The sequence below is a fragment of the Chiloscyllium plagiosum genome, chromosome 4 (assembly GCF_004010195.1).
Source record: "Chiloscyllium plagiosum isolate BGI_BamShark_2017 chromosome 4, ASM401019v2, whole genome shotgun sequence".
Lineage (NCBI taxonomy): Eukaryota > Metazoa > Chordata > Chondrichthyes > Orectolobiformes > Hemiscylliidae > Chiloscyllium > Chiloscyllium plagiosum.
In genome coordinates this window covers 4968768-4988829 of record NC_057713.1, presented here as the reverse complement: position 1 = coordinate 4988829, position 20062 = coordinate 4968768, and the positions used below count along the sequence as shown (strand labels likewise).

The 20062-nt window shown below is 45.1% G+C and overlaps 1 protein-coding gene across 2 annotated transcripts in view; it reads left to right on the top strand.

Annotated features, from left to right (window-relative positions):
* Positions 1–20062, top strand: part of LOC122548822 (carbohydrate sulfotransferase 9-like) — a 120072-nt gene that overhangs the window by 33733 nt on the left and 66277 nt on the right. Inside the window, exon 1 of one of the 2 annotated variants that reach the window (XM_043687635.1) lies at positions 6743–6757. The exons of the other annotated variant lie outside the window; for it this stretch is intronic. The gene's annotated coding sequence lies outside the window, so the exon portion shown is untranslated. Of the gene's footprint in view, positions 1–6742; positions 6758–20062 lie in introns of those variants that run through there. 2 annotated transcript variants of the gene reach the window in all.

The window sequence follows — 20062 nt, the reverse complement described above, 5'->3', positions numbered from 1 at the left end:
CACTGTGTCTCACACCTGCCTGCACACACACACCATGGGTGCTGGGGATAAAATAAGCACTACCGCACTTAGGTGGTAGTGTGGGGGTTAAATTAAAAAAAAATATATAAACAGGAGAAGGTCCAGGCAGCGAGCCGTGGAGAGGGTCGTTAGGGCCAACTGCCTGCCCCTAAGAAGAAAGAAAAAAAAACAGTCCCCATCCACCATCCCCCTAGCTAATCACCATCCACTATCACTCCCAGCCAAGTCCCCATCCATCACCCACCCCAGCCAATTCCCATCCACCATCCCCCAGCTAATCCCCATTGACCATCCCCCAGCCAATGCCCATCCACGATCCCCTAGCCACAGGTGAGTGCATTTTCATGGATGGTTCCAAGAATGAGGCAGTTCAGTGATGAGGTGAGAGTGAAGAGGGTGGGACTGTTCTTCCTGGACAGAAGAAGGCCGAGAGGGGATCTGATAGATGTTTCCAAAATCAGGAGTGGGTTTGACGGTGAAGCTGTCCCCACTTTTCCTTGATGTTGACTCTCACATCACCCTTGGTTTCATTTGCATCTCAGGGGAGGTATTAATGCTGGATTTGTTAAACCAGAGACCCAGGTATTGGTCTGGGGGACCTGGGTTCAAATCCCACCACACCCGATGGTGGAATTTGAATTCGATTTTTTAAAATCTGGAATTAAGAATCTAATGATGACTGTGAAGCCATTACCGATTGTCGGAAAAACCCATCTGGGTCACTAACGTCCTTCAGGGAAGGAAGCTGCTATCCTTACCCAGTCTGGCCTACATGTGACTCCAGACCAACAGCCAATGTGGTTGACTCTTACCTGCCCGCTGGACAATAAATGCTGGCCTGGCCAGGGACACCTTCATCATGTGAATGAATAAATTAAAAGAAACTTGGTGAAAAGATCAACAACGAGAAGGCACTGAGTGTTAAAATGAGGTGCAACCGAAGCAAGGGTGATGTGACAGAGAGCTAACTCACTCAGTCAGTAGTTTGGGTCTGGAATGAATGGGAAGAAAGTTGAATCAGTCATGATCCAGTTGAATGGCAAAGCAGTCTTGAGGGGCTGAATGGCCTATTCCTGCTCCTTATGGCGGAATCAGGTTCAATTGAGGCATTCAAGAGGGGCTTTGGATGGGTATTTGGATAGAAGTGGTGAGCAGGGATATGGGGAATAGGCAGGAGATTAGGCACTGGGGGATAGAAATGGTACATGATCAATGGGCTAAATGGCCTCCTTCTGCACCATAATTATACACTGATTAATTTCAACCCATAGAGTCTGAGGCAAACTCAAGCATCTCATGGTTAAACAATAGGTTTGTATAAACGGAGCCATAGGTTAAAGAGGAACACAGGTGTCCATCTCTGTTTGAGAGAGACAGTTGGTTGTGTAACGACAGAGTAAATGTGGAGGTGTGATGAGCCTCCACAGATAGTCACAGCCAGTTTGAGGATTGACCCCACACAGCTGGTTTTATTCTGTACTGCACTGTAGACATCCAGCCAACTGAGCTGACCAACCCCACCAGAGCACCAAGCAGGACTAGATAACGGTAAACGATGAATTCGCTTTGAGAAAGATTTGGCAGAACTCCTGCCTAGTTCTTCATCTTAACATTTCTCTGATGTGAATGCTGAATCACTTGGGCCGTTAAAAGATTAAATCCTGCCTTCCAGGCGTTTCAATAGCTCTGACCTTGGCATAACTTCTGTCCCAATGAGGTGTTGGCTATTAGAGCTGTGTGGGGCCAGAAAGGGGGGTCAAAGGATCACCTAGAGACACACAGAAGGGAATCAGTCAAAGGTCAAAGTTGTACCACTGCCTCCTCCCAACACTGACAGATCACTTTGGGAAGGCACCATTCACTAGTCACTGATACATGCAGTTTCTTTACTAATTGTCTGCCAGTAATACAGGAAATCCAATAATGCTGTAAATCAGAAACAAAAACAGAAATTGCTGGAAAAGCTCAGCAGGTCTGGCAGCATCTGTGTCGTGAAAAAACAGAGTTAATGTTTCAAGTCTAATATGACTCTTCTTCAGAAGGGTCACCAGATCCGAAACGTTAACTCTGATTTCTCTGCACTGACACCACCAGACCTGCTGAGCTTTTCCAGCAACTTCTGTTTCCGAATCCAAAGTATATTCCACTTTGAACGACAATATAAGCCTAAAGGAGAATTTTTAAGTCAAATGTTTAGCCAACACCATTCCCAACAAACTCTGATAAGTTACATGTAGAGACTGGAGGATCTGCGATTGTTCTGCACGAAGCAGAAAGTGGTGGGGAACATCAGTAAGTCTGGCAGCATCTGTGCAGTGAAAAAACAAAATTAATGTTTCAAGTCTAATAAAACTCTTCTTCAGAACTTCCAAGGGTTTCCGAAGAAGCATCATATTAGATTTGAAACATTAACTCCAATGCTGCCAGACCTGCCGAGTTTCTCCAGCACTTTCTGTTTTAATTGCAAATTTACAGCATCTGCAGTGATTTTCTTTTATTTGAAGGAGAAAGGGAAATTTAATGAAGGTGTTCAAAATCACGGTTACGACCACAGTTTGCAAAAGTGGGGACTATTTTCTTCAAAGAGAAGGCTGAGGGGTGATTCAATTCAGATGGTGCTCAAAATCATCAGAGGTCTGCAAAGAGCAGAAGCGAGAGATGGGGGGGGGAGTTTGCGAATGAGAGAGCATTGGTTTACAGTAATTGGTAAAAGAAGCAGAGATGGCAGGAGGAAAATGCTTTTCACACAGAAAACAAACAAGGGTCAGGTGTAGGCCACTCAGCCCTTCCATCCTATCCCACCATTCAATAAGATGGTGGCTGATCGGATTTTAACCTCAACTCTGTATTCCTGCATATCCCTGATAATCTTTCATCCCCTTGGAAACCAAGAATCTATATCTCCCACTGCCTTAAAAAATATTTAAAGATTCTGCATTTTCTGTCCTTTGAGGAAGAGAAATTTAAAGACTCACTACCCTCTGAGAGAAGAAAGCATGCTTCCTCATCTCTGTCTTAAATGGGCAAACCCCTATTTTAAAGCAGTGACCCCTGGGCTGTGCGGTGGCTCAGTTAGTACTGCTGCCCTACTGCACCAGGAACCTAAGTTCAGTTCCAGCCTCGGGTAACTGTCTGTGTGGAGCTTGCACATTCTCCCTTTGTGGGTTTCCTCCGGGTGCTCTGGTTTCCACCCACAGTCCAAAGATGTGCAGGTTAGACTGGGTTGCCGATAGTGTCCAAGGATGTGCAGGCGAGGTGGGTTAACCATGGGAAAATGTTGTGGGTGGGGTGCTGCTTGGAGGTCAGTGTGGACTGGGAGGGGTAAACGGCCTGCTCCCACACCGTGGGGATTCTGTATGATCTAGTGCCGGGTTCTCCCACAAGAGGAAACATTCTTTTCCCCATCGACCTGGCCAAGTTACAATCAAGTCACCTCTGACAGGGTCACAGTGCGCTGCCTGACAGTGTGGTGGAGGCAGGTTCAGAAGGAAGTGAGGCCAATACAGGTCTGAAAGTAGAGCCTTCCTATGAAACCTTTGTAAGCTGAAATGGTAGAAAGTGAGAAGCAATTACCATTGATTTATATGGGAAACATTTTGAGCGTTCCCAGACACAAAAATAACCCACCAAAACCTACCAAATAACACTTAAAACCAAAAATAACACAAACACATAGTAAAAGCAGGAATGATATGATAAATACACGTAAAGTAGAAATAATGTACGTACAGTGTAGTTTCACTCACTAGAATCAGGAACACAGCAAGCACACTGGAAGGCTGAGAGGTGGTGGTGGTGACGATGGTGTGTTAGAGTGAGTTGTCTGAGGTTGGGGTGGTGGGACATACAGGAGACCAGGGTGTAGGAGAGAGAGGAAGAGGGTCATCTATTAACCCTTCCGAGGAAGGCGCTTGGCGGCACAACTCTCGCTGTGTGCGCTTTTTCTTTCAGTGAACGAAAACAGGTACTAATATAGGGCTTTCGTAAAAGCGAGTTGGCGTAAAGTGAACGTTTGAAAAGCGGGGGATACCTATATTTAAAAAGGAAGAATGTGCAGGGTAACAGGGAGAAAGCAGGAGACTGTCACTCAGTGAGGTGTTCCACTAAAAGAGCTAGTTCTCCATGATGGAGCGAATGGCCTCCTCCTATCTGTGCTCAACTGTTCTGTGATGATGAATGGTGTAAATAGGAAGGTAATGTTTAATCTGACTGGGTGGCAGTGTCTGTAACAAGAACACGCTGATTTACAATGACTGCCTGAAGAAGCAACAAGGCTAGATAAGTGAGTTTTTTGAGAACGCAGTGCCCGAAAAGGGTCTTGGGAGTGGATTCAATTAGACCTTTCAAAAGAGAGTTAAATAATTTTTTTTTTAAATTGTAGAATTATGGGGAAAGAGCAGGGAAATGGGACTAATGGTCTTTTTCAGAAAGCAGGCAGAAACTTGATGGTAAAAACAATGACTGCAGATGCTGGAAACCAGATTCTGGATCAATGGTGCTGGAAGAGCACAGATAACAAGGAGTGAGTCACAAAATCGCAGAGTCATAGAGTCATAGAGATGTACAGCATTGAAACAGACCCTTTGGTCCAATCCAACCATGCCGACCAGATATCCTAACCTACTCTAGACTCTTTTTCAAGCACTTGGCCCATCTCCCTCCAAACCTTCCCATTCATATACCCATCGATCTGCATTTTAAATGTTGCAATTGTACCAGCCTCCACCACTTCCTCTAACAGTTCATTCCATTCATGTACCACCCTCTGAGGGAACAAGTTGCCCCTTCGGTCTCTTTCATATCTTGCTGAAGCTGCTCGGATGCTGCCTGAACTGCTGTGCTCTTCCAGCACCATTGATCCAGAAACTTGATTGGTTGAATGGTCTCTTTCAGCGCTGTAAGAATCCAACTTATCCCAGGGCTGTGATTGGCAGAGAGAGAGAGTGTCAGGATGGGGAGCTGGAGTCAATGCAGCTGCTGGAGACTCAGATACCATCAAAACCACCTCGTGAGAGTTGTTTGTCAAACAGATGGGAAGGGTTTAGGTTTAAGGGTGAAATCATCCACAACATGGTGGTGAGATGGATCACGGAGTGTTGAAGGAGTAAAGAGAAAAGCTCTGGCAGTGATGTACACATCTTCTCTGGGCACAGGTGAGTTTCCAGAGGACTGGAGGGCAGCTGATGTGGTACCGTTATCCAAAAAAGGGGAGAAATCAGGAAATTTGGCCAGTCATAGAATAGAATCTTAGAAACTCTACAGTGTGGAAGCAGGCCAATCAGTCCACACTGCTCCTCTGACCCACACCCACTTCCTCATAACCCTTGCATTTCCCATGGCCATTCCACCCTAAGCTGCGTATAGATTCCTAGAGGTGTACAGCATGGAAACAGACCCTTCGGTCCAACTCGTCCATGCCGACCAGATATCCTAACATAATCTCGTCCCGTTTGGCTCACATCCCTCTAAACCCTTCATATTCAAATACCCATCCAGCTGTCTTTTAAATAATGTAATTGTACCAGACTCCACCACTTCCTCTGGCAGCTCCTTCCATATTCTTTGGACTGTGGAAGGAAACCTGAGCAAATTCATGTAGACACGGGGTGAATGAACTTGAAGCCCTCACTTTCTGGCAAGCAAGGAAATGATTCACCTTGGAGTGTAGTCACATTAAGTCAGAATTCTCGTGAGCAGGACCAGTCCCAGAGCTGCTTGAATTTAGGAAAAGCAATTAAACCAATTAACACGATATCTCTCAACACATTTGAATTTGAGACACAGGAGAGCAGAATGCATCTTGAGGTGGGCTGCAAACACTTTGAATAATGGCTGGGTTTGGGCATGTGAGTATGTGTGTGTGAGTGTGTGTGTGTGTGAGTGTGTATGTGTGTGAGTGCACCTCATCAATTTATATATGCGTGTGCGAACATGTGAGGGAGGAAGAGAGAGAGAGGGAGAAAGTGTGAGTGTGCGTGTGAGTGTGTGGGAGAGTGTGTGTTTGCGTGTGTGCATCTCTCGGTGGGCATATGTGTTGTGTCTGCGAGAGAGCATGTGCACGAGAGAGGGTCTGCGTAAGTGTGTAATTATATAAGAGTGTGTGTGTATATATGTATGTGTGTGTGAGTGTGTGTATGTGTGTGAGTGTGTGTATATGTGTGAGTGAGTGTGTGTATATGTGTGTGTGTATATATGTGTGTGTATATGTGTGTGTATGTGAGTGTGTGTATTTGTGTGAGTGTGTGTGTACAGAAGCTCTCTCACGCCAGTACTAAACAAGTACCTCTGGGATCCCTGAGGAAATCTCAGGCTGGTTACGCTCCTTCACCGGGGTATTGGGCCTGTTGGATTTTTCCAGTCGTGACTCTCAGAAAAGCTCGGTGGTGACAATTAATCAGCAACAGTGAGAGAGAAAAAACAACACCCCCCCACCCAACCACCATAAAGCTCAACAGGCCCCAGATCTCTATGGGAGAGTTTAACTTGACATGCTGAGTCATTTGTTTACAGGGATCTTGCCGAGAATCCTGTAGGGGATTCAGTTTGCTGATGGAGGATATGTATAAAATCTCTTCTAAGTTTGTGTTCTATTCTGCGGGACATGATTCTAAGTGCGAGCAGATGAGCACACACTGTTGTACTCCCAGGTTAGCCCCAGCATTACGTTTACTGGAAGGTACTCAGGCTGAGTTCCAGATTGGCAACGCCAGGCTATTCACCTCGATGTGTATCAAAGGTAGGTACAGGTTACAAAAGGGCCAGAGACTGAGGGCGAGGATGAGTCAACATGAACGAAACGTGTTGCTGTTTACTGGAAAGGGTGGAGGAAACAGAGTACATTACAGCTGGCTTGTCTCAAAGCTGGTTATCTGACACCAGTAGTACGTGATGCTTCACCAGGTAAAATAACTGAGTGGCTTGCTGAGATACCCAGAAGCAAAAAAACAATTTGCATTTATGTAGCACCCACCCTGAGCGGAAGATGAGCCAATTGAGTGCTTTACAACCAATGTAGCCCTTGACCTTTGATACTCAGCAAGATCCCACAAATAGCAATGAGATAATGATCATATAATCAAATTTTATTGACTTTGATCGCAAGGACTCATAATTGGCCAGGACATCAGGAAGAAATTTCCAGCTCTTCCTCAAATATCACTGAGGCATCTTTTTTCTCTTCTGTTTATTTGATTTATTTGTTTGCTTTATTTATTATCACCTGCATATTGTTGCAAACTTGTTGTGGTTTAGAATCAGATCAGCCAGAGTCTTATTGAATAGCGGGTCAGGGTCAAAGGGCTGAGTGGCCTGTTTGTGTTCCCTGTTTGCACATTCATGTGGTCATGAGACCACCTCAGTACATTGGGATCAGGTGACATCGCTTGTCAACCTTGTGTTGAATATGGGGAGAAAAATCAGAACGGGGACCAAGTTGGATGATCAGCCGTGAGCAGGTTGAATGGCGGAGCAGGCTCGAAGGGCCGAATGTCCTCCTCCTGCTCCTAGTTTCTATGTTTCTATGTCAATCCTCCCAACACAACTTCCGGTAAGATGGCAGTGGAATAGGGCTTGTCAGCCCGGGCTCCTCAGGTCTCACAACACTCTGAGAGAAAAAAATATTTCCTCAGAGTTTTGAATGGATGGCCCTGTGTTTTTAAACTATGACCACTAATTCTAGATTCGCCCACACAAGGAAGCATCCTTTCTGCACCCACCCTGTCAAGTCCCCTCAGGATCTTATTTATTTCAGTCCAGTCACCGCTGACTCTTCTAAACTCCAGAGGAGAAACTGGAGAAGGGCCTGTGCCCGAAACGTCGAATCTCCTGTTCCCTGGATGCTGCCTGACCTGCTGTGCTGTTTTCTGCACCCACCCTGTCAAGTCCCCTCAGGATCTTATTTATTTCAGTCCAGTCACCTCTGACTCTTCTAAACTCCAGAGGATACAGGCCCAAGCCTGTTTAGCCTTTCCTCATAAGGCAATCCACTCTTTTCAGGGATTAGATTCAGTAAACTTTCTCTGAACTGCTTCCAATGCATTAACACCCCTCTGTAAGCGCGGTGACCAGTCCTGCAACACTGTACCCCACGTGTGGTCTCACCAATGCCCTGTATAACTGAAGCCTACCCTCCCTAATCTTCCATTCGGTGACTCTTCCCATAACATTCTGTGACCTTTCCTGATGAAGGGCTTATGCCCGAAACATCGACTCTCCTGCTCCTCGGACGCTGCCTGACGTGCCGTGTTTTTCCAGCACCACGCTTTTCGACTCTGACTTTCCAGCATCTGCAGTCCTCACTTTCTCCGACTTGCTGTATCTGCATACTAACCCTCTGACACCCTCTGCGGTGGGACCAGAGATCGCACTCCACAAACAACTCTGCGGGTGTGGATGGAGAGAGAATTCACAGCAGTGTGAGACAGAGCTGTGAATATTGGGGGGGTCAGCTCTTGAGGTTACGATGGAAATTTGAACCTAATGCAGAACATTAACTCTTCAAAAGATTTCAACCGTAAAGTCTCTTGAGATTAGCTCACATGTGAAACATATTTGTCTTTTATTCATGGTCACATGCAGCTCACAGTGCAGGGTCATTAACATAGTGAAATGTTCCAAACTGTTTCCTCAGGAAGTTAGCAAAATGGAATCTGAGACAGAGTCACATATGAAGATGTTAGAGTGGGGTGACAAAAGCATGACAATTGATAGCGTTCTGCAGGGGCTACTAGAGAATACAAGACAGCATCTTTTCAACAATACCTACCCATAATATATCATAGAGGTTTAGGAAATCATGAAGGGTATGGAAAGGGTAAATAGATGAGGTCTTTTCCCTTGGAGTGGGACAGGCTAGAACTAGAGAGTATCGGCTTAGGGTGAGAGCGGAAAGAGGGGCAACCATTTCCACACAGAGGGTGGTGGGATATGGAATGAGCTGCCAGAGGAAGTGGTGGAGGCTGGCAGCATTTAAAACTAACAGCATTTAAAAGGCATCTGGATGGACACCTGAATAGGAAGGTAAAAACAATGACTGCAGATGCTGGAAACCAGATTCTGGATTAGTGGTGCTGGAAGAGCACAGCAGTTCAGGCAGCATCCGAGGAGCTGCCTGAACTGCTGTGCTCTTCCAGCACCACTAATCCAGAACCTGAATAGGAAGGGTTTGGAGGGATATGAGCTGAGTGCTGGCAAATGGGACAAGATTAGGTTGGGATATCTGGTTGGCATGGATGAGTTGGACCGGAGGGTCTAATTCCATGCAACGATGCTGTCACTCAGTGTAAGAGATTGGCAGTGTTAGTTGTATTTAATAATGGTTAATTCCATCACTGGTTGCTGCATTGGGCATCAGCTACCTCCCTCCCCACTGCTCCCTCATATTCATATCATTGTTACTTCCGGTTGTGACTATTCCAGTGGTTTCCTCAGTAGCCTCCTGACCATGAGCACTCTAACCCTGAGCTGAGCCGAATCTCTGCTAGCCACGTTCTAACTTGCACCTGCACATTGACCAATACTGGCCCCTTGAGCATTACCTTGATCTTGAAATTCTTGCCTTTGGTTTTGAAAGCCTTTTCCACCCCTGTCAGCTTCTCTAACTCCATGAAACATTCCCCTCTTGTGGTCCTCTTGACCAGCACTGATTTTAATCACTCTGCCACTAACCAATACATCTTCAGCTGCCTGGCCCCTAACTTCCGAAATTCCCTCCCTAAATAATCATCCAAAGGCTCAAACTAATGCTCGAGGGTCGTGGGTTCAATCCCACTATGACTGCTGGTGGAGTTTAAATTTGATTAATGAATGAGAAATATAAATCTATCACACTGAAAAACAGAAAGTGCTGAGGAAGCTCAGCAGGTCTGGCAGCGTCTGCAGAGAAAGAGAAACAGAGTTAGCGTTTCGAGTCCAATATGAGTCATCCTCAGAGCTTCCTTGAATTTCCAAAGAAGAATCATATCAGACTCAAAATATTAGTAGCTGCCCGACATGCTGAGTTTAATGTTTCAAGTCCACTGAACCTTACTAAGAACCTTCTTCAGAAAGGAAATCTATTCTGAGTAATGGTGCCATTAAACGATCATGGATTGTTGCAAAATTTCCACCTACTTCACTAACGTCCTTTTGGAAAGATAATTGTAGCCCTTACTCGGTTTGGCTTACATGTGACTCCAGACCCACAGCAGTGAGGTTGACTCTTATCTGCCCATCTGATTGATGGGCCGAATGGCCTGCACCCACACTGCAGGGATCCTATGAAATGATCTTAGTATGTCACTTGGTTCAAGGCCAGTTAGGAATGGGCAACAAATGCTGGTCTTGCCACTGACGTCCAGAAAGAATAATGGGAAAAAAAAAATCACACACTGTCTACCGGCAGACGGCATGGTGGCTCAGTGGTTAGTACTGCTGCTTCACAGCACCAGGGTCCCAGGTTCGATTCCAGCCTCGGGCGGCTGTCTGTGTGGAGTTTGCACGTTCTCCCTGTGTCTGTGTGGGTTTCCTCCCACAGTCCAAAGATGTGCAGGTCAGGCAAATTGGCCATGTTAATGTGCCCATAGTGTTAGGTGCATTAGTCAGAAGGAAATGGGTCTGGGTGGGTTACTCTTCGGAGGGTCGGTGTGGACTGGTTGGGCCGAAGGGCCCGTTTCCGCACTGTAGGGAATCGAATCTAATCTAAATCTCGCTCTCCCTCCTCCTTAAACACACCTCTTTGACCTAGTTTTTGGTCCCATGTCCTAATATTTCCTTATGAGATTTAGCGCCAAAGTTTATCTGATAATCACTCTTGTGGGCTGCTTTTGTATATCGCATGACATTAAAGGTGCTCTATAAATGTGAGTGGTTGTTAACTCTTTCCCACACTCTCTCCCTTTCCTGAGAGATATCTTTCGACTATCCTTGCCAAAAGTTCAGACTGAGTTACCCCTCTCTGTTCCAGTGCTCAAAATGTCGCTCAGAACACAAATTAAATGTTTTGATCAATGCACATCATGTGTAGCCTAATGGCACTTAAACTTATTACAATCTCTCGTAAAATAACACTCCACAGAGGCAGGCCTTTCAGCCCATTTTGCCTGCACTTGCTCTTTTGATGAACTAACCAATTACTCCTCAGTTCTTTTCCTGTTAATTTCTTCAGATAATTAGTTGACGCACGCAACGCCATGAACCAAGGGCTGGAATACAGGATTGGATTAGGCAGACTGCTTAATGCGTGATGACTGACTGGGCATGATGGGCCGAAGGGCCTTTTTCTGTGTTGTTAAAAACTCTGTGACTCCAACAGTGTGTATCCAATTCCATTTGAAAGTAACTACTTTTCTAACACCCTTCCAAGCAACACACAGATCACAACAAACACGTTACATTTTGAAAAGATAATTTGATGACATTGCCGCACCACCACCACCTTCACCCCTGGAATAAGGCCATTACAGTTTTCATTGCAGAGACGATGTTTAATCAGGAGCCCATGTCCGAAAACTCAGGGGTAATCTTCAGCCAATGTTCGATGTCCCAAAGGCACGTACACTTTACCGGCTTACAATCGGAAAGGAAAGACACTTCACACAGAGTTTCTTACCAGTGAGTTCATTTTCTGAAAGGTTACCCTTTGTTGTGAAGGTAATTAAAACCAACTGGCTGCCAGCCATAAACAGATGTGAACAAATTTCATCAATCCTCAAAACAGAAATCTGATAAAACCTCCTGCTCATCACAATCATTGAATGTTTTCAAGAAGGCTTTAGATATAATTCTTAAGACTAAAAGGATCAAAGGACTTGGGGAGGAATTGGGAACAGGGGACTGAGTTGGATGCTCAGCTATGATCATATTGAATGGTGGAGCAGGCTCAAAGGGCCGAATGGCCTATTCTCCCCCTATTGTCTATGACCCATTGTGGAGAAGGGTCCCTGGACCGAAATGTTAACTATGCTTTTTTCTCCACAGTTGCTGCCAGACCTGCTGAGTTTTTCCAGCAATTTATGATTTTGTTTCCTATTTTCCGTGATTCCATCATCTCCTGCTTTGGTTCTTTCGTGCAACATGGTGGCTCAGGGGTTAGCACTGCCAGGGACCTGGGTTTGATTCCAGCCTACGGCAACTGTTTGAAGTTTGCATGTTCTCCTAGTTTCTGTGTGGGCTTTCTCCCACAGTCCAAAGATGTGCCAGTTAGGTGGATTGTCCATGGGAAATTGCCCACAGTGTTCAGGCTAGGTGGGCTAGCCATGAGAATTGGAGGGTCCTAGCGATGGGGTGGGTCTGTGGGAGCTGCCCTTCAGAGGGTTGGTATGGACTCAATGGGCCGAATGGCCTGCTTCCACTCAGTAAGCATTCTATGATGTTTTGCCAATTACCTTACGTCTGTCTGCCTAGGTCACTGATCTCCTGTCAATAAAAAGTTTCTTCTTATTTCCTCAATCCAAAATCCTGTCTGATTTTAAAACGCTTTATTGAAATTTGCCTTAACCTTTTCTCATCTAAAGATGAACAAGTTATCTTTAGAGTACCAAGATTAACTTTCAACACTACCTCTCCACTTTAGGCATACCATTCCTCAATGAGGAGCCCTTTGCACTTGGTTGGAAACGGATTGTGTTCTATATCTGTACCCAGCTCAGCTTTACCAGGGCCCCAGGGGAGACAGTGGTCCAGTAATAGCATCACTGGTCTAACCATCGAGAGGCTCAGTCTGACTCTCCGCTGACAAAGGTTCAATTCCCACCCCAGCAACTGGTGCAATTTAAATTCAATTCACCGTAGCTGGAATTGGAAGTTAGTCCTAGTAATGGTGACAGTGAAGCTATCATTGGTTTTCATAAAGCTCATCTGCATTTACTGAAATATTCTGAGCGGCAGGATTAATCAACACTTGGAAAGGCAGGAATAGTTAGCACGGATTTGTTGGAGGGCGATCCTGTCTGACCAATTGAGTTTTTTTGAAAAGGTGACTACACCTATTGATGAGGGTAGAGCAGTTGATGTGGTTTACATGGATTTCAATAAGGCTTTTGACAAGGTCCCACATGGAAACCTGGCTACAAAGATAAGAGCTGATGGGATCCAAGGCAAGTTGACAAAATGGATCCAAAATTAGCTTAAAAAGAGGAGGCAAAAAGTGATGGTGGAGGCTTGTTTTTTTTTGTAATTGGAAGCCTGTGACCAGAGGTGTACCACAGCGATGAGGCTATTCTGCCCCTTTAACAAGGTTATGTTGTCCTTGGTTTTTTTTTCAAGAGGGGTCATAAAGGCAGTGGTGCTGACATGGCTGACAGACACTCCCAATCAGAGGACGCCTTTAGGTCTTATTTTTAAAACAATTGTGAAATGGAAGGGGTAGTGCCCAATTCCCCCAGTTCAGGTTTTCCCAGCTTGGTCTGGTACTAAAGCCTGCTAGGGACCTAGAGAAGCAGCTACAGTAAGAAGAGGTTCCGTGCTTCAACAGATGTTTCTTACCTGGAGTTTTCTCTCTGAAACCTCTACAGCCTGTAAGGAGCTGTGTTCGAATTTACCTTTTACCAAGGGGTGTGTTTATGGGATGTTGCGGGATTTGGAACTGCTTTGTTAAGTTTTGTGGAGTCAGTTGGGTTTTCAACTAAGTTGTTATTCTAAATTCTGTTCCCCTTTGTTGGTGTTTCATTCATAGTGTTTAAATGAATTCTGCTTTGTTAAGGCTGAGTGGTTTGACCAGCTGTATCACTCCTGGAATATCCACTTCACATCCACTGACAAAAAGAATAAGATGTTAGGGTCTGGGCTACTTTCTTAAAATGTTTTAACAGGGATCAGTGAAGGGAATCTTGATGTTTGTTATATACATTAGCAACTCGCATATGAATATAGAAGGTTTAATTAGCAAGTTTACAGATGACACCAAAATTGCTGGTGTTATTGATAGTGGGGAGGGTAGACTCAGGCTACAGTTTGATACTGATTAGCCGGTAAATGGAGCAGGTGAAATTTAAATCTGATAAGTGCAAGGTGTTGCATTTTTGGAGGTCTAATAAGGGAAATATATACACAATGAATGATAGGACCCTAAGGAATACTGAGGGACCTTGGTGCAAAAGTCCATAGCTCCCTGAAGGTGTCAGCACAGGTAGGCAGGGCAGGGAAGAAGGCATATGGGATACTTGCCTTCATTAGCTGGGGTGTAGAACATAGGAACAGGAAAGTCTTGTTACAACTTTATAAAGCATTGGTTAGGCCACAGATGGAATACTGTGTGCAGTTCTGGTCACCACACTGTAGGAAGGATGTGATTGTGCTGGAGAAGGTGCAGAGGATGTTGTCTGGGATGGAAAGCCTCAGTTATGAGGTGAGACTGGATAGGCTGGGATTGGTTTCCCTGGAGCAGAACAGGCTGAGAGAGGATCTGATTGAGGTGTACAACATTTTGAGAGACAGGGTGAGAATCTTTTCCCTGTGGCAGATGTATCTAAGACCAGAGGGCACAGGTTTAAGGCGAGGTGGAAGTGTTTTGGAGGAAATCTGAAAAAGGTTTTTTGCCCCAGAGGGTGGTGGGAATATGGAATGTGCTGCCTGAGAGGGTGATGGGGACAGTACTCTCATAATATTTAAGAAGCATTTGGACAAGCACTTAAAATGCCAGGGCACAGTACAGGTAAATGGGATTGGTGTAGCTTGGGCAGCATTGGCATGATGGGCTGATGGGTCTGTTTCCATGCTATATGACTCTATGACTCTAATGTCTTTAGGAAAGGTAATCTACCATCATTTTCTGATGAAGGGCTTTTGCCCGAAACATCGATTTTCCTGCTCCCCGGATGCTGCCTGACCTGCTGTGCCTTTCCAGCACCACACTAATCTAGAATCTACCATCCTTACTTAGTTTGCCTTACATGTGACTCCACGCTCTTTACTTCCCCCTGAAACAGCCTGAACAAGCCGAGCCATTCAAATGATAATTGGGAAGGAACAGAAAGTACCAGTCTAATCGATGACGCCAACATCCTAAGAAATAAATGAATCTAAGAGAGCAAGAATATCCAGGAAGCTGCAGGGCAGTCGGTCTAACCCCATTGGTGGGGAGACTACTGGAAGCAATTCTGAGGAATTGAAACAATTTGCATTTGGAGAGACAGGGATTAGTTAAGAACAGTCAGCAAGTCTTTGTTAAAGGAGCCGCATGCCTGACTAATTTGTGTGAAATAATTTGAAGAGGTACTCAAGTGTGTAGATGAGAGCAACATATTTGATGGAGTCCACTTCATGTGTCTGAGCTCAGATACTAACCCAGCCCAGTATAATGGGGTGAGTTCAACAATGGACATACAGATTGTTATAACCCAGGTACTAGTGACATCTCTCAGTCATGTGGCATTCAGCAAGGTAAATAAATGGGGAACTTCATTTGCAAAATCCATTGGGAGATGCATAAAATAGGCTTTATGTTTATTTATGGCATGTGGGTGTCACTGGCTGGATCACCATTTACTGGCCGTCCCTACTTGCCCCTTGAGAAGGTGGGGGTGAGCTGCCTTCTTGAACCACTGCAGTCCATGTGCTGTAGGTAGACCCACAATGCCCTGAGGGAGGGAATTCCAGGATTCTGATACACCAACACTGAAGAACGGTGATATGTTTCCAAGTCAGGATGGTGAGGGGCTTGGAGGGGAACTTTTAAATGGTGGTCTTCCAATGTATCTGCTGCTATTGTCCTTCAAGAATTTATACACACTCAGGCCCTCGTGATCCTCTGTACTTTCTGGGATCCTACCATTCACAGTAGAATTCCACTCTTTGTTAATTCGCTCAAAATGCAACAACTCAAACCTTTCAGGACTAAATTCCATTTGCATTGTTCAGCCCACCTGACAAGCTGGTCTACATGGTCCTGGAGTTTAAGGCTTTCCTCCTCACTGTATACCATGTCACCAGTGTTCATGTTATCTGTGAACTCACTGATCATACATCTTACATTCATGTCTCGATCATTAATGTACACAACAAACAGCAAGCAACCCAGCGCTGAACCCAATGGTATGCCACTGAGCACATTTTCAATTGCTTTCTAGATGGAAGAGGTTGTAGATTTGGAAATTGCTGTCTAAGGGGCCTTGGTGAATTTCTGCAGTGCATTTAGTAGATGGTACACACTGCCGCTACTGAGGTCAGTGGGTGAGAAAGTCAATGTTGAAAGTGGTGGATGGTGTGTGATTGGGCAGGAGTCTTTGGTTAATTGATGGTTTGGGCCAGTTGGGGCTGCTTTGAGTGTTCATAATATATTTTTAGTGGAACACAATCTGACTGGTGATCCATAACCTCCTATGTGCTGGCATTTTAAGTGCATGTCCGGATGCTTCTTAAATGTCGTGAGAGTACCTTCATCCACCACCCTCTCAGGCAGCACATTCCACATTTCTACCAGCCTCTGCATGAGAAAAATATTTCTCAGATTTCCTGTCAACCACTTACACCTTGCCTTATACCTATGCCCTCTGGTCTTAGACAGATCTGCCATGTTATTTATTGGAATTTGGTTGGGTCCAACTCAGATGTTAGACATGGATACACTAAGAGGCATTTTTGAAGTTTTGGGTCAAGAATTTGGGACAAAAACAGCTTCACTTTGGATAGGTTCCCAGCTCTCATTCTGGTTGGATTTGATCTACTGAGTGAGAAATGTACTCATACTCTCTGCAGGCGGGGCTGACAATCCAAGGGTGCTCCAGTCCTCTGAGGGGAAAACATTCCTCACAATCTCAGTCCTGAAGAAGGGTCACTGGACCAAAATGGTTACCTCTACTTTTTCCCCACAGATGTTGCTGGACCTGCTGAGTTTCTCCAGTGATTTTGTTTTTGTGTTTTTGATGTCAGTCCTGGATGGCTATGGTACAAGCAGACCAGCTCTGTAAACCATGCAAGCTACTGTTCCTGCTGAACATTGCTGTCACCATCCTCTGTACACAAAGCACAGGGCCTCCTTAGTCTTATCTGGGAGATAGAGAAACACTTCCTGGTCTAACTAGCAGACATGAACAAGGTTTAGTTTCTGGTCTGTGAGCATCTTGTTACATACATTGACATTGATGGACATTGTTCCTGAGACTTTGAGAAGGTTCCAACACTCCTTCGAGATCCCCCACTGTTCTGTCATCAAGTCCATATGACATCATCATAGTGGGTGGTGGTTCTGGCAGTCCTTGGTGTTAACTCTTTCAGACTCATATACAACAACCTCGTATAAGACCTTGTCCCCACGTTTTAAACTCTCAAAGAATTCCATATGTTTTACTAAGATCGCCTCTAACTTTGAGAGAAAGTGACGGCTGCAGATGCTGGAGATCAGAGCTGAAAATGTGTTGCTGGAAAAGCGCAGCAGGTCAGGCAGCATCCAAGGAGCAGGAGAATCGACGTTTCGGGCATAAGCCTGAAGAAGGGCTCATGCCCGAAACGTCGATTCTCCTGTTCCTTGGATGCTGCCTGACCTGCTGCGCTTTTCCAGCAACACATTTTCAGCTCACCTCTAACTTTGCCCATTCTATTGAACAGCTCCTCGTGAAGCTGCCCTTTCATTAGTGGGATCAGTCTGGTGAGCTGTGAACTCAAGACTTACTGAAAGAACAATACAGCATAGGAACAGGCCCTTCAGCTCTCTTAGCCTGCGCTGACACTTTTTGCCCTTCCATATTAAAGCTGTCTTCATTTACATGATCTGTATCCCTCTATTCCTTTCCTATTCATGTATTCATCCAATGAATGCTACTATTGTGTCTGCTTCCACCTCCTCCTCTGACAGCGCGGTTCAGGCACTCACCACCCTCTCTGTGAAAGATGTGTCTCACACATCTCTTTTAAACTCCACCCCCCTGCCCCTTGAACCTGTGTCCCCCAGTAATTGACCACTCCACCCTGGGAAAAAGCCTCAGAATTTCCACTCTATCCATGCCATTAACAATCTTATAAACTTCTATCAGGTCACCCCTCAACCTCAAACCCAGTCTATCCAACCTTTCTTCATTGCTAAAATCTCCCAGACCAGGGAACATCCCAGTAAACCTTTTCTGTACCCTCTGCAAAGCATCCACATCCTTCTGGTAGTGTGGTGACCAGAACTGTACCCAATAATCTAAGTGTGGCCTAACTAAAGTCCTACAAAGCTGCAGCATAACTTGTCTATCCTTATACTCAATGCCCCTTCCAATGAAGGTAAGCATGCCATAGGCCATTTTTACTACCTTATCTACCTGCACTGCAACCTTCAGTGATCTGTGAGCCTGCACACCCAGATCCCTCTGCATAGCATTACTCCTAACGGTTCTACCATTCACTGTATAATTTCCACCTATATTTGACCTTCCAAAATGCATCACCTCACATTTGTCTGGATTAAACTCCAATTGCTATTTTTCTGCCCATGCCTCCAACTGATCAATATCCTTCTGTATCTTCTGACAATCCTCACTATCCACAACTCCACCAATATTTGCATCATCCACAAACATACTAATTAAATCAGACATGTGTTTCTCCCAATCATTTGTGTGGACCATGAACAGCAGAGTTCTACTAGTCTTAACCCTCCTTTCGGAAAAGCATCCTTCCACCGCTACCCTCTGTCTCCTATGACTAAGCCAGTTCTGTATCCATCTTGCCAGCTCACCCTCATACCATGTGACTTCACCTTTTGTACCAGTCTGCTGTGAGGGACCTTGTCAAAGGCTTTACTGAAATCCATGTAGACAACATCAACCGCTTTTACCTCATCAATCGTCTTCGTCACCTCCTCAAAAAACTCAATCAAGTTAGTGATGCATGACCTCCCCTGCACAAAACCATATTGTCTATCGCTATTAGAGCCATTTGCTCCTAAATGTGTATGGATCTTGTCCCTGGGAATCTTTTCCAATAATTTCCCTACCACTGATGTGAGGCTTATGGGCTTGTAATTTCCTGGATTATCCCTGCTTTCCTTCTTTAACAATGGGACAATATTGGCTATTCTCCAGTCCTCTGGAACCTCACCTGCGGCCAAAGAGGATACAAGGACGTCTGTCAATGCTCCAGAAATTTGTTCTCTTTCCTTCCTCAATATTCTGGGGTAGATCCCATCAGGACCTGGGTCTTATCTACCTTAATACTTTTTAAGATGCACAACACCTCTTCCTTTTTAATAACAACTTGGCTTAGAAAGTTGACTCCCTTCCCTGAGATTATCCTCCACCAGTTCCTTCTCTTTGGTGAATACTGTCAAAAATCACACAACACCTTCTGAAGTAGCAAGGCTCGGAAAAATTATGTTGTCAAATAAACCTGTTGGATTATAATCTGGTGTCGTGTGATTTTTGACCTTGTCCAACCCAGTCCAACACTGGCACCTCCACATCATGTGAATACTGACACAGAGAAGCAGACTTACTGAAACATACATGATTCTTAGGGGTTTTGACAGAGTGGATGTGGAAAGGTTGTTTCCCCCTTGTGTGAAAGTCTAGGACCACACGGAATAATCTCAGAATAAGGGGTCACACATTTAAGACGGAGATGAGGAGGAATTTCATCTCTCAGAGGGGAGTGAATCTGTGGAATTCTTTCCCACAGAGGGCTGTCGAGGCTGGGGCATCGAGTATATTCAAGGCTGAGGCAGTTAGATTTTTAATTAGGAAGGGGAATCAAAAGTTATGGGGAAAAGGCAGGGAGGTGGAGTGGAGGATTGTCAAATAAACCATGATCTCATTGAATGGTGGAGCAGACTCGATGGGCTGAATGGTCTACTTCTGCTCCTCCATCTCATGATCTCTTCTAGCCAAGTGTATCCTTCCTCATGGGGAGATAGATAGCCAGTCGGTGGAGCATCAGACTGTTAATCAGAGAGTCCAGGGCTGAGGGCTCTGACTGAGCAATGTTTTTGAGGGTGTTCTGGTGTGGTGGTAGTGTCTCCATCTCTAAGTTAGGAGATGTGGTTTCAAGTCCCACCTGTTTTAAAGATGTGTCATAACATCCTTGAAAAGGGTGGGGGTGTGTGTGAGTTTGCCTGTGTGGGTATGTGTATGAGTCTGTGTGTGTGAATGTC